Below are 14,245 nucleotides of genomic sequence, written 5' to 3' on the forward strand. Positions count from 1 at the left end.
AGGAGAGGGACAAAATGGCTCAGGAAGCACTCTCATGAATTATACCTGACCTGACTGCCTATTGGATTTCCATATTTGCAACCTGAGGAAGACACTGTTGTCTAGTTCTCTTCAGTTAGATGAAAGGTATTGCTCCTATGCTTCTTTTTCTGAGAACTGAAAGCTCAAATTTTAAGGGTTTTTTAATGCAGGTCCTTTAGCTTCACCTCAAATCTATAGTACTTTTTGGGGGAAAAAAAATCAAACATAAGCTCCCAGATACAATGGAAATTTTGGCTTCTAATAGCTAGAAATTTGAGCAGGAGAGAGTTGGCCATTTGACCATGCGACTGACTTCAAAGAAACAGGAGGGAGACAATGTTAACAGCATTTGGGCACATCTTTCAGAAGTCACATCCACAACTCGGCTCAGGACTGTACCATTTTACATGACTGCACGCTATCATGTCCTGACATGACAGAATGTTGCAACCGAGATGAGTCTTGCATGCCCTCATAACTGCCTGGGTGTTAGGACATAAAATCCGTTTTAGTTTTGGATGCCAAGGGCATGATGCTTCAAGATAACACATTGGACCAAACTGACCCATGAGCAGACTGCACTGGAGCTGCTCAGAAGACTGTCTTGTAACACAAGATGGAATCAGGCATTGGAATGGCCTGCCCAGAGAGGGGGTGGATCCCCCATCCCTGGAGGTTTTTAAACTGAGACTGGACGTGGCACTGAGTGCCATGATATGGCAAAGGGACTGGAGTTGGACCAAGGGTTGGACTTGATGATCTCGGAGGTCTTTTCCAACCCAATCAATTCTATGATTCTACAATGCTTTTTTAAATGTCTCCTTTCGCAACCTCTGAACCTTTAAAAAAATGAACAAAAGAAGGCATCTAAATTATTGTCTCGAACTGGACCCAGGTTTCTGAGGGTGTTACACACGAACAGCTTCAAGCCAAAATCACCACACGTACCAGCTACTGCCTGCTTTCAGCACCACCCATCAAGGCCGGGGCTGCTCTGAGAACAAGGTCCACATGAGGAAAAAGAAAACGTGGTTTCCCCAGATTGTAACCCTCACTGGTCACACAAACAGTGGACAAAGGCTGGTGACACCCACCAGTCACATCTACGTGCAGATATGTCCATCAGATTGGGCACAGAATCACAGAGATTGGTCTGACCTCTTTCCCTGCCGATCACCCAGGTGGGAGCTGAAGGAAGGCTGAAGCTCTGAGGGTTTGGCTCTCTCCAGGTCTGTCAGAACCCATGGAGAAGCTGAAGTGCTGACAGTCCCAGAGTGCCCTGCACTCACCTGCCTTGGCCCTTTCATAGCCTTGGCACCACAGGTGCCAAAGCAGCTGATTTATCTACATGAATCCAGTGCTACCTGGTCTCACAAAATCTGAAGGGAAGCCATCTATAGGTACTGTACTGCCTCATTTTCTTTTTTTTTTCCCCCTGTGGCACTGATCTAACTTCTCATGCCACCTAGAGCTTCTTTTATGGGTGATAAAAAACAGCACAACCAGCAATTTTCTGTATTCACACAAAAGTAAGGGAGAAGAAATGAGTTATTTGTTCAAGGGGTTTCTGTCTACAGTGAATGAAGATAAAACTTAAAAAGCACCTGGGAACAAGAAAATGTACATTCAATTGCACTGGCAAAGCAAAACCTGGAAGGTGGTTTATTGGTCAATGTTTTTCTTATTTCTTTCTGGTAAGGGTGACTCCTTTCTTTCAGAAGGTTGACTCCTTTCCAGTTTCAGTGATCTCTGGAAAGTGAGGCAGAGGCTTTTGCATGTGCCTGTCTATCCTCCCTCCCCAGACACACACACATGGTCTAACTGCTTAACCCTCTGGCAGCTTGGCTGGTACACAGCTAATACTACTCAGCCAGTTGCTTTCCAGATAGTTAGTGAGCAAAACAGGTCAAGTTAAATCACATTCATCCAGAAAACAAACAAACAAACAAACAACAACAACCCTGCTCTGCATTAAGTATAGGATATTTTCTTCCAATTTTCTTTTAAAGTCTCTTTTCAGCCATTAACAAGTATGCACAACTCCTGTTCAGCAGCTCCCTATGCAGAACAGCTTCCCCTTAGGGCTTTGTTCTTTCCTCTTGCTGTTTGTCCACCTGTTGAACTCTGCTTGTTTTGATGAAGCTGCTCCTACTTGAGAGGGGTGTGATGGCACATCCAGAGCACACCAACAAGCAAAACTAGAGACCTTCAGGTTAGTGTCAGTCCAGCCTGGCACTTCTGCCTGGCACAGAATCACAGAATCGACTGGGTTGGAAAAGACCTCTGAAATCATCAAGTCCAACCCTTGGTCCAACTCCAGTCCCTTTACCAGATCATGGCACTCAGTGCCACGACCAATCTCAGTTTAAAAACCTCCAGGGATGGGGAATCCATCCCCTCTCTGAGCAGGCCATTCCAATGCCTGATTACTCTCTCTGGAAAGAATTTTTTTCTTATCTCCAACTTCAATTTCGCCTGGCAGAGCTTGAGCCCATCGTGCCCCCTTGTCCTGTTGCTGAGTGCCTGGGAGAAGAGACCAACCCCCACCTGGCTAGAACTGCCCTTCAGGTAGTTCTAGACAGTGCTGAGGTCACCTCTGAGCCTCCTCTTCTCCAGGCTAAACACCCCCAGCTCCCTCAGCCTCTCCCCACAGCACTTGTGCTCCAGTCCCTTCACCAGCCTTGTTGCTCTTCTCTGGACCCACTCAAGCCCCTCAATCTCTTTCCTGAACTGAGGGGCCCAGAACTGAACACAACACTCAAAGCGTGCCACTAAGACAGGGCTTGCTAACACAGGTGCAGCACCACAGTAATGGGGCTTTGCTGTGTCTGGGCTGCCCCCAGCTTGCAGTTCTCCTTCCTGCAACATGTCCACTTTTGCCGTGCCCTAAAAGCCAGAACAGAATCCATACCCACAGAAAGGAATGTGGTATTCCCTTCATGCTTCAGTTTTGCACATTTGAAAGGAAGCAGCCTGAGCTATTGAGCTATAAACAGGAAGACACCCTGACTGCACCTTTGACTTTTACGTGTAGGTCAAACATCACAGCCGCTGTGATAGTTCTCTCCATGTGATCATTAGGGGAAAAAAGAGAGATCTGAAACCAAAGCAGCAGGTTCCAGAGTTCTCAAGGAAAGTCGCAACCTGCCCACATTACAGCCAGCAGGTTGTTCCTTTGGCAGGTTAAGCAAGTTTCACTACATCAAGTTAAGGGTGGAGAGGAAAAAGATTACTAGAGCTACAGCCCAAGATAAGCAGGAAGACAGAGCCAAGGAGTACAAAGGATAGACACAATCTTCATCTCTCCTTTTACTTTGCAACATGGATGTCATTCTGCCTCAAGAAAACATTTATCACTCAACATGGGTTGAACTGCAGCAGATGCCAAGTCACATCCACATCCACAACCTTTCTTTTAAAGTTACACACTCGCTTCACCAAGGCTTCTTCTACTTAAAAAGTTTCCTGGCCATAATTAAGGGGATGGGGAAGTATTTGTGTTGCCTTATCCTCCTTTAGAAGAGCTTGCCTTGATTAGATCTTACATGTAACACTGAAAATGTTCAACCTCCCTTTAGCCTGCCAAGATACAAGAAGAACAGGAACAAAGCTGTGCTTAGAAGTTATTTTCCCATTGTGACTATAACAACATATTTTGGCCTGACAACACTGGCATACTCTGAATGCAAAAGACAGGCTCATAAGTCAGCCTGGCTTTCAGCATCTTACAGTGATAAAGGAAAATGATATGACATTCATCAGTTCCAAAAAATAAAGATAAACACTCAACACTTTAAGTGAGAATGTAGTTCAAACAAAGAAGGGCAAAATAAGGACATGCACAGAAATGCTCATATTCAGCTGCAGATACAAGTTACAGTAACATGTGCCAGCAGCTCAGAAGCGACCACTAGTGCAGCTTAGCCAGAGCCACAGCACATGAAACTTGGCTCCTTTTCTTCCAATTTAAATCAATGAATTTTGGCTCTGAGCCATCCTACAGATCAATCCAAGTACAGCAGAGAAGCTCAGGAAGGTGCAGAGCCCAGAAACTCATATAGTGGTTATCAGTCTCCCCAGCATGCATGCAAATACACATACACTTGGGACAGTACTGAGGGTGGAACACTGAAATGCAACTGGGATACACAGGATGATAGGAAGGAGATAAAAATTTGAGCTCAACATTAGAGAGGACTCCTTTGCAGTAAGTGCTGGATAGCCTCGATTAACCTCAGAGAAAGTGGTGGAAACTCCATTTAAAATTAGACCAGACAGAGAAACAGAAAAATTTGAAAAGAATAATCCCGAAATAAAAAGTGGAAATTAAGTATTTTCCAAACATGGTCTCATCCACGTCTGAACTAAACTCTTAATGTTTAAGAACTGCTATGCATGAAAAGGAAATAACTTGCTACACACTATGCTTTTTGCAGCACAGCTGTACATGAAAAAGCTCTCCTCATAATCTCTTCCCTCCCCTTTGAACAAGGAATTTCACAGGTGAGCCAAAAGGATCCAGCCGTGCTAGGTCTGTGTGCCAGTCAGCCCTCCAAACAAAATCACATTTTTCAAGCACTTGACTGCCTTCCATTCCATCCTCTCCCTGAGAATCACCTCCCACTTCCCCTCTTCTGCCACACTTTCCTCTCCTCTCTCAGGGTCACATGAACAGGATGACGAAGATGATACTAGAGAAGAATTCCCCGGGCTTTTTTCCTTTTTTTTTGCCCCTTTTTTAAGACACACAGGCAGAGGAAGTTTCCAACCCCATAGTGATTTCAGAAGGGTGACTATTGCACCAGAACAGCAGCAAGTAAACCCATTGATACTTTACATGGAAGAAGAGACTTCTGTAATAATAAGCAAATGCAGAACTCAAGTGCCTTATTCCTTTTTCTCCCTGTGGATGGTGTTGGATCAGTGTCTATGGGAGGTTACTCATCATGAGAATAGGGGGAAAAAGTGTCCTGATGAAATAACATGCAGCTCCTGCTGGTCACATCCCAGTCTTTACCACATCCCCAGAAAGGACTGATGTATTTTCTTAATGCCAAGGGGATTTGCATGTTGATTGTATAAGCTTTCTGGAGGTCTCAAAACAGGGCAGCCTACAGCTTCAATGCCAAAACCAGAACGTGGGCAGGTTTTGACTGGCTGGCTCAAGGCTAAAATGAGCAGCCAAAGCATCTTGAAGGAGGCAACTGCAAGATGCAGCTGCTCCCAGCTCCGGGTCCCACTGAATTATGAACAAAACCAGGAGCTCCTGCTTTGCATGCAGATAACCTGATCAGCACCACTTTGGTTCCTGGAGAGGAAGCATCCCTCAGCATGCGTGGGAATCCCTCACCTCTTAATTCTGGGAAGAAAAAAGCACACCATAGCTGCACCCTGAGTTTCCACAGCTCCTGATGTGCTTCACTTTTCTAAGAAAAAAGGCCTGTCTGGCTTGGAGGCCTGGGCAGAAGGAAGGTATGAAACAAAAGGGTGTATTTGCAGCCTCTGAGCAGGGTCCAGGGTTAAGCCTCTCCCTTATAACTATGGCAGCACAAGCACTGCTTGGCTTTCAGTCAAGAGAGATTTATGCCAGGTAGGTCTGATTAGAAGGAGCAGCATGTCCAGAGGGGGAGCAGCAAGCAATTTCACTGAGGCCCGGTTGGGAAAGTCCCAGCATCTAAATCAAGATTAATTCTTGAGCACAGAATCCAGTGTATGTATAAACACCCTTCTCCTCCCTCACGTCTCCATGCCTGTGGAAACGCAGTGGAGAGGCCAATGAATCCACACATTATCAGTCCAGAAAGATCACCTGACAGTATCAAGTTCAGGTTCTGGCTTCATGTCCCACATATTATTATAAGTTTCTCCACTTTACCACTAGATGTACCCTATACTCTACTGTATTGCACATGGTTGTTCCTCATCTCCCTCGTGATTTCTACACAGTTTGATATCAAAACCAAGGGGAAAATCCTCATACATCTGATGCTTATCAAAAGATAAGGGAGCCACACACATCCACTCATTCAAATCAAAGACTAAGAATAAAAATCAGTGCTTTCCATCCTTCACCTTATTTAAAACACACAGGTTTTTTCTTCTTCCAACATAAAGAATTCCTCAAGTTCCCAAGCTAGTCTGGGAAGGACTGAGCTGGTCAGTCACAATTTAGCTGATACTATTTCTTCAGCCCTTTCATTGTTTTCCTTCTCGAGATCTTTTGCTTACATTGGTCCTCTCAAGAAACAGTGAACGAACTCCAAAGAATCAAAAAACTTTTCCAATAATTTAGAGAAAAAAAAGACCTCTATCCTTCAGAACATAACCAAACATCTCTGTTTAAAAACAAATAGTCTACTTTGTGAAAGCTTCAGCTTCATGCCATTGTATCAGAACCAACAGGAGTGCAGGATGCATCCAAGTTAGGTTGAAATTTGGACCATGACATTCTTCAGGCCTCATGAGATGAAAAAATGTCTCACAGAGGAAGAGAAGAAAGCCTTGAAAATTACACTGGTAACAGCTCTTTTCAGAGATTTTTATGTCATGCCATTTTTGTCACTGTTTTTGTTTTATTCTGCTTAAAAAATGATACTTCGTCCCAAATTGTCTAGAAATGTAGGAAAACACAGGGAACTCCTCTTCAAAGATTCTGCCATTTGATATGTACAGGAAGTAAATCCTAAACAAAGAGAAAGTAAAGCAGCAGTATCTTTAGGAGCAATCATTTAATATCCTGCTGCTAAACTCCCTCCTTAAGAGTCTCGTGAATGTGACTGGAACTAAAGTCAAAAGTGCAGTAGCATTATACCCCTGGGTTAAGGAGTTTAGTCAGTTGTTTGTTTGTTAAAACATGTAGAGAATCTGTATTGACAACGTATTTCCAGTGTTAATTACCAACATCACCCACTTAAGAGAGCAATCCACTCAGTCCTTGCCAGTTGTAATCACAGGAACCAGAAAGATGCAGGTAATTTTGCAAATCAGACATGAGCTGTAGTTGGACAAGTTTCTGTTTGTCTTCTCTTCTTGGCTTGTTTAATTACTTGTATCCTCAAAAAAACCCCAAAGTTACCCCAAAAGCTCTCAGACACATGCACACTTTAACAGCAAGTCAAGTGATATTCAAATACCAAAACCCCAACCATATGGGAAACGCCCTCTTACAGCTGCAGAGCAATCTCAAAACCAATTTCAAGTGCCACCAAATATTCTAGTGGTAGCCAGCGTTGAACACTAGCATGGGATAAACCAAATGAAGCTGAATGGCAAGAAGTCTCTATGGCTTGGCTAGTAAGCAACCCAACTGTGATGCAGGCAGTGAAAGGGTAGGGTGGGGCAAACAGAACCCAGGAAGGATCAGATTAGGAAGCCGTGACTCATTTGAGCCACATGTCTGCAACCAGACACAGCAGGAGATCCCCCAGCCAGTGCTCCCCATGGCATGCAGGCACTTCCATCCCGCCAGCGCAGCTCATTATCCTCCACCTCATGGAGGCTCCAGTGCTTATTAGCACAGTCTATCAGGGCTAACTAACATGGTGAGCCTCCCTACACAGCAGTATGGGGCAGCATGTGGGTGTAGCAGCCCCCTTGACATCCCCCAGGTGTCCCAGGTGCCACACAGACACACCTCAAGCATCCCCCCAAGTTCCAAGTGCACTGCTGCACCATCTGCCTCCCTGAGCCATGAGGTTCTCCTGGCAGAAGCATCATCAGGATGACACCAGTGTTATTATTCAGATCCACCAGGACTAGCTGGGTGTGCTGAGGCTCAAAAAGCCACCTGTGATTAAATTCAAATGATGGTTTTGAAATCTCTTTTCAGTGCTACTGGATAGATTTGAGAGATGGGCTGATTCCAATGGGATGAAGTTCAATAAGGCCAAGTGCCGGGTCCTGCCCTTTGGCCACAACAACCCCTGCAGCGCTACAGGCTGGGCACAGAGTGGCTGGAGAGCAGCCAGGCAGAAAGGGACCTGGGGGGACTAATTGACAGGAAGCTCAACATGAGCCAACAGTGTGCCCAAGTGGCCAAGAAGGCCAATGGGATCCTCTTCTGGATCAAAAATAGCATGGCCAGCAGGCCCAGAGCACTGACCCTTCCCCTGTACTCTGCGTTGGTGAGGCCACACCTTGAGTGTTGTGTTCAGTTCTGGGCCACTCCATTCAGGAAAGAGATTGAGGGGCTAGAGCAGGTCCAGAGAAGAGCAACAAGGCTGGTGAAGGGACGGGAGGACAAGTCCCATGGGGAGAGGCTGAAGGAGCTGGGGGTGTTTAGCCTGGAGAAGAGGAGGCTCAGAGGTGACCTCAGCACTGTCTAGAACTACCTGAAGGAAGTTCTAGCCAGGTGGGGGTTGGTCTCTTCTCTCAGGCACTCAGCAACAGGACAAGGGGGCACGGGCTCAAGCTCTGCCAGGGGAAATTGAAGTTGGAGATAAGAAAAAAATTCTTTCCAGAGAGAGTAATCAGGCATTGGAATGGCCTGCCCAGAGAGGGGATGGATTCCCCATCCCTGGAGGTTTTTAAACTGAGATTGGTCGTGGCACTGAGTGCCATGATCTGGTAAAGGGACTGGAGTTGGATCAAGGGTTGGCCTTGATGATCTTGGAGGTCTTTTCCAACCCAATCGATTCTGTGATTCTATGACAGTCTGCAAAGTTAACCAGTGACACGCAGCTGCCAATACACAACAGCTAAAGACATGTGATACACACACACGCACACGGAGCATTCTGTGTTTTTATCCTAGAGAAAAATTTTGCTTTGCTGTGAATAAGGCAAGTTGTAAGTATAAGGAAAGATACTGATCTACAAATCCAAAAGGAGGGGGCACCATTTCTGAATAATTATGCTGTATTCACATCTAAGCAACTACTTGCCACGCAGACTCAGCAAGTTCAAACAGGCTGAAATTGATACAACTGCATTCCCAGCTTGGCTCAAAGTTACTCCTGTTCCCTAACAGCAATGTTGTCAGAACACCTCAAAGGAAAAAAGGGAGACAAATATTTGCCTGATGATGCTGTGACAGGGAAGTGATTCAAACCATGCCTCCAAAGCAAAGCTTCCCAAAGGACAGCAAAAGAAAGCATTCATTTACAGTTGGCATCAACCCTGACATGAGAGGGCAAAAGAGGAGAGAAATGCAGTGTGAGCTTCCCAGTATCACTTCACCAACCTGTTGGCCTGTAGTCTGCATTAAATTCAGAGCAGACCTAAGTTAACTACGCCAAATACTGCAAGGAGACTTCCAAGCCACAAGAAACCCTCTCATGGGTGACAGTATTAAACAAGAGCCTTCTGAGCCCACCCTACTTCATTGAGCTTGGAGAAAAAAGTTTATTAACAACAACAAAATTAAGTTAAATTAAGAAGGAATAATATTTTTAAAAGTATACCAAAAACCTGGCCTAGGACATTCTGAAGTGTTTCCTTCAATCTTTTCGGAAATTTGTGGTTTTCAGGCATGTCCTTTAGTTACCACACTACATAAAACCTTAATCAATGACTTCACTGCTGATTTTTCAGGAAACTTCATGTTAAAAGAAAACGAGTGTAATTGGATGGTAATGACAATTAAAGCCATTGTAAATTTTAGTAACAGGTTAAAAAAAGGAGAGAAGGAAAAAGAAAATTAGAGGCAGTGTATCAGAAGGGGGAAAAGGTTTGTCCTAAAGAGCAAACACAGTCGAAGAAGTCCTAGGTACATCCTGCCTCTCCCCCTAAACCGCACCCCTTTCCTAACCAACCAAACCCAGCGACTTCCCAGAATCAGGCAAAGCCCTCATGCTGTTGCTTCCCTCTCACACTCCACTCTTGAGCAATCCTGATGGCACACGGCACAGAACAACTTGCTGCGTCACACAGCTCAAGGAGGAAAAAACAGACAGGCAGAGCAATGCTGGGGATGCTGTGCAGATGGAGCTGAATATCTGCCCCTGACACACACACACAGATGCAGGCACGCAAGGAAGCTGCACGAGATAAGAGAAACACATCTTTGCTAAAGCAGGGTCTCTGCATCACTCTGATATCAGCAGTCACCAAGTAACTCGAGGGGCAAGGAAGTAAGAGGTTATCACTGCACACACACAAGTTGTGCAAACTTTTCCCAGCGCTGAGGAACGGCATCCTTGCAAAAGAGGTTTCACGTGCTCAGCCCATTTCCTCTCCTGTTCCTGAACATGTGGTCCTCTTTCCTCACAGCATTCCATACAGAGCAGAGAAGCCTAGGAAAAAGTTTCATATCTTGCTACATGTCTGTTTAGCGAAGCGTAGGAGCTGGAAACAGGAGTGCCTGCATGACTTGTGCTCCTTTACAGGAGTTTGGGAACTTTCACCCTCAAGAGAAATTCATGTTGGTTCTGTCCATGAGTAACTGCCACCTTATTCTTTCTACCCTCTGTTTGAAACTGCCCAAAAAGACAACACATTGAAGTGACTCCTTGTCAAAAATGGGCCACACAGAAGTTGTACACCTTCTCTGTTTCAATATATCTTTTCACATGAGTCAGCACTGGAGAGCTGACTCTCAGGATTTACCAAAAAAATCAACGAGAGTGTTTAATAAATTTGCTAAGAGAGCAGCCTGAAGAACTCAGCATATCTATCGATGCCCTCAAGAAACAGAAACCACTATTTGCATATTGTGTGCTATTTAGCAGTTGTGTAATGGCCCTACTACATTACAGACTGTGTCTTTGTCTAAGCTGTGTGCATCATGCATGTGAGCATCATGGTTCAAAAACCCGAGTGAAATGGCCTGGCTAAATCCAAAGGGAAAGATGAAAAGATTCCCCTCAGCATTTTGGGTTGGTTTTTTTGTTGCCGTTTGTTTGTTTTACAGCTAGAGAAGTTTCTCCAAATGCTTACAAGCCACTGTTAAGGAATAGCCTACTTTTAAAAGAGGGAAGAAAAGAAAGAGGAAAAAACTTGTTGACCCTAATAGGGGGTACATTCTGCAGCTTGCTGGTTCCAGCATGCTGAACTAGAACAGGTTGAGCAGGTTAGATACTGGGGAGAGAAAAGGTAAAGCTGGAAGACACACATTAAAGGTGGAACAACGGCAACCACAAACGCAGCTCATGATAGACTTTTTCCTCATTCTCGTGGGTACTTGGCCCAGGAATCTTTCCAGATAGCAGAAGGAACAGAGGGAGTACACGTTCATCAGAGAAGTGATGCAAGTATTTCTGACGTTCACGCCCAACAGGCTGAACAAAGACTGCCTTAACATACAAACTCTCTCGGCAAACTTTCTCACCACTAGCACTTTCTACACAGCATCACCTAAAGTACAAGCTGTAAGACAAACTACCAAACAAAATGCGAACAAAACAATACATTACTTGTTAACCTTGACAGCAAACATCTGCACAAGAATCATGTTAATGTCAGGTTTATGGCAGAGGACTAAAAGCACCTCAACTCCTCGCAAAGATCGCCTGGATTTTCTAGTGCTTGCTAAGTTAAGGCTTGTGTTTATTTTGTAGCTCTTCAAGGTGAGAAGGGGAAGAAATATCCCTGAGAGTACCAGACCTTCAGCAGAGGTGATATTCCTGAAAGGGTACTTATGTGGAAAGATCAAGGCCTTGCACTGCCATGTGCTCTGCAACTAGAGTCTAATCTGTCAAGTGGCTTGTGCTTATTTGAGCTGTGACACGGGTAACAAAGGAGCACTAAGCCACGCTCAATACATTCTGTTACACGGAGATTTATGTTCCTGCCCCTGAGGAGGGTGGTATTGCTCTGCCACATCAGACCACCTTCCCCTCGACACAAATCACACCAGAAACCTAAACTCACTGAGAGAAGAGTGTGCTGTTTTCTTGCCTGGAGAAAACCAAATGTAAGAATCCACGATCTTACGATGCACAAGATTAGGCTTTACTATTGCTTAATCTAGGACTGAAAAGCACACTGAAGTCTTTCTTATGTTTAGGTAGTGAGGAGCTCTGGAGATGCAAGTATAATGTTCCTCGTTGTGTACGCTTCGGTTCTCAAGAACAATGGAGCTAATTAAGGTCTGCATATAAATCTTGACTCTGCACTTCCTTGCCTCGCTTGATTCTAATCAGATCTCAGCATTTGTGTTTTTGTGTTAACTTCCTTTGCTGTTCTTTAATGATAACTGAAGGGGGATACTGTCCAAGCCTACAAGCAGCAAATAATACATCTGAAATCATGGCATCTCTTTTCAGCTCTGAGAGCCCAGAGGTGCTGTGGCACAGGAACTCATCCACAATCACTTACCATTGAAGATATTGCCAGAGATTTTTTTGGAGCATCCTATTTATGAGTCATGTGAATTAAATAAAAGTTTATATAAAGTCTTTACAAAATATGACCAATCTGCTTAGCAACAGTGAGACAGACAAAGGTTTCTTCCTGGGCACCATTAAAAGTACTGTAATCTTCTAATTCTTATCAAAGACACAGAGAAACAGACTCTTAGTGCTATATTGTTGTTGGAAAAGCCTGACTTCCCTCTCCATTCCTTCCTTCCTTCCATTCTCTCTTCCTTCATTTCTTCAATTCTTTCTGATTTAATTTTCCTCGAAACATGGGAATCCCAGCAGAATACCAAGCATTTATTCTAGTTAGTATCTACTGACAGGAGAGAGACCAAAAAGCTTCCCTCCACCTGTTTCCCCCTCCTTATTTACAAAATGTACTAGCAAAAAATGTACCAAATGTTTTTTAATTGCAAAGAAAACTAAAACAGCTATCATATCTCACCTGCATTCTATAACTACAGTCATCAATTACTAGAAGCAGAAATTAGTCCTTTGTCTTTATTATCCCTGCTCAAGAATTAGGGCACTCGCATTGGCTGAAGCTTATCTTTCACGAGCATGCTGACAGTGCTTAAATCATCCCCCACCTTTAAGAAATGGATTTAAAAGCCTGTAATACAGCCAGCTTCTTAATATTTAAGAGTACTGCCTACCAAGTACTACACCAAAATAAAAGCTCCTTAGGGAATGACCAAAGAGACATTTCTATTGTGCAAGACAATGAGGGACAGTCTTTTCACAGGCATGAAGTGTCAATCATTTTCAGTGTGGAGAGTTCCTTGGCTACTTGTTTTTATCTTCAAGATCTTGCATGTAGTTTTTAAAAGCTACAACAAATTTCCACCTGGACATCTTTGCAAACCACCAGAGAACAAACCATGTTCCAATAAGGCAGTTCTCCTCTTCTGGAAAAAAAAAGAATGTTCACCATCACATTTGTCTACACTCTGCCTCCAAAACTCCCATGTAAAGCAAATGCCAGCCTGCAGAGATCCTATTTGTACTTACAGGCTGGGCATTGTTACTGCCCTGCACCCTACAAAGCACACACAGCACACTGGAAGCAGGCCAGTGCCACAAACAATGTGGGAGCGATTCACAGGTGAAATGCAGGGAGAGGATGGATTCAGCCAGATCTTGAGGACACTCTGCCCACTGGGTATCTGCAGTGTCACATGCAGTCTGTACACATGAAACACAGGCCCACGTTAAAGTGAGCAGGGAAACCACTGAAGTGTGTGCATCTCAACTCCTACGCCTTTATCAGGATCCAACACTCTTCTGACCAGCACATTACAATCTTCCACACGTGCACACTCCTCATCTGCCACCAAAGATGGCTGGTTAACACATGAAAATTCACAGGTTACCCCTCCAGCATGTGCATTTTCTATCGTTCTCAAGAAACTCAGCAATATATACACAACACACATAAAATGTTGTTTTAAAAGGACTTAACTTGAACATCAGAATAGGACCATACCTTGATTCAAAAACCCAGGTGTTTGTCTCTTCACACAGTGTATTAAAAAGAGAAGTTTGGGAAAGTTATCTAGTACTAAGAACAAGACTGAGAATGAAAGTGCCTTCTTAATTAAAAGAAATACCTTCTTTGATAGGACCCTTTGTAAGTGTGCTTCAAAGCACAGTTTCTGCAATCCAGATCTTCCTATTTGAGTTTCAAAGACTTCTGCATGTGGTTGTTGCATGTGGTGTTTCACATGTGCCAAAAAAAAAAAAAATCCCCAAACTCTGAGACCTGCTCCTGTGATGGTACATAAACAATCCAAAAGTACCTGAGTAGGACGTAAATAAAAAGCCATTCTGAATAATTTTCTTAGGTATGGGCAGGGAATGAAAAGAGAAAAAGAAGGTAGATATTTGTGATGCTTTGGTTTCATGTGAAACACTTCGGTGAGTTTGCA

General features: G+C 44.0%; 1 protein-coding gene across 5 annotated transcripts in view; it reads right to left on the reverse strand.

Annotated features, from left to right (window-relative positions):
• RREB1 (ras responsive element binding protein 1) overlaps positions 1-14,245 on the reverse strand; it is a 127,489-nt gene that overhangs the window by 42,164 nt on the left and 71,080 nt on the right. The window lies entirely within an intron of this gene.

This window comes from Pithys albifrons, chromosome 4, assembly GCF_047495875.1.
Source record: "Pithys albifrons albifrons isolate INPA30051 chromosome 4, PitAlb_v1, whole genome shotgun sequence".
Lineage (NCBI taxonomy): Eukaryota > Metazoa > Chordata > Aves > Passeriformes > Thamnophilidae > Pithys > Pithys albifrons.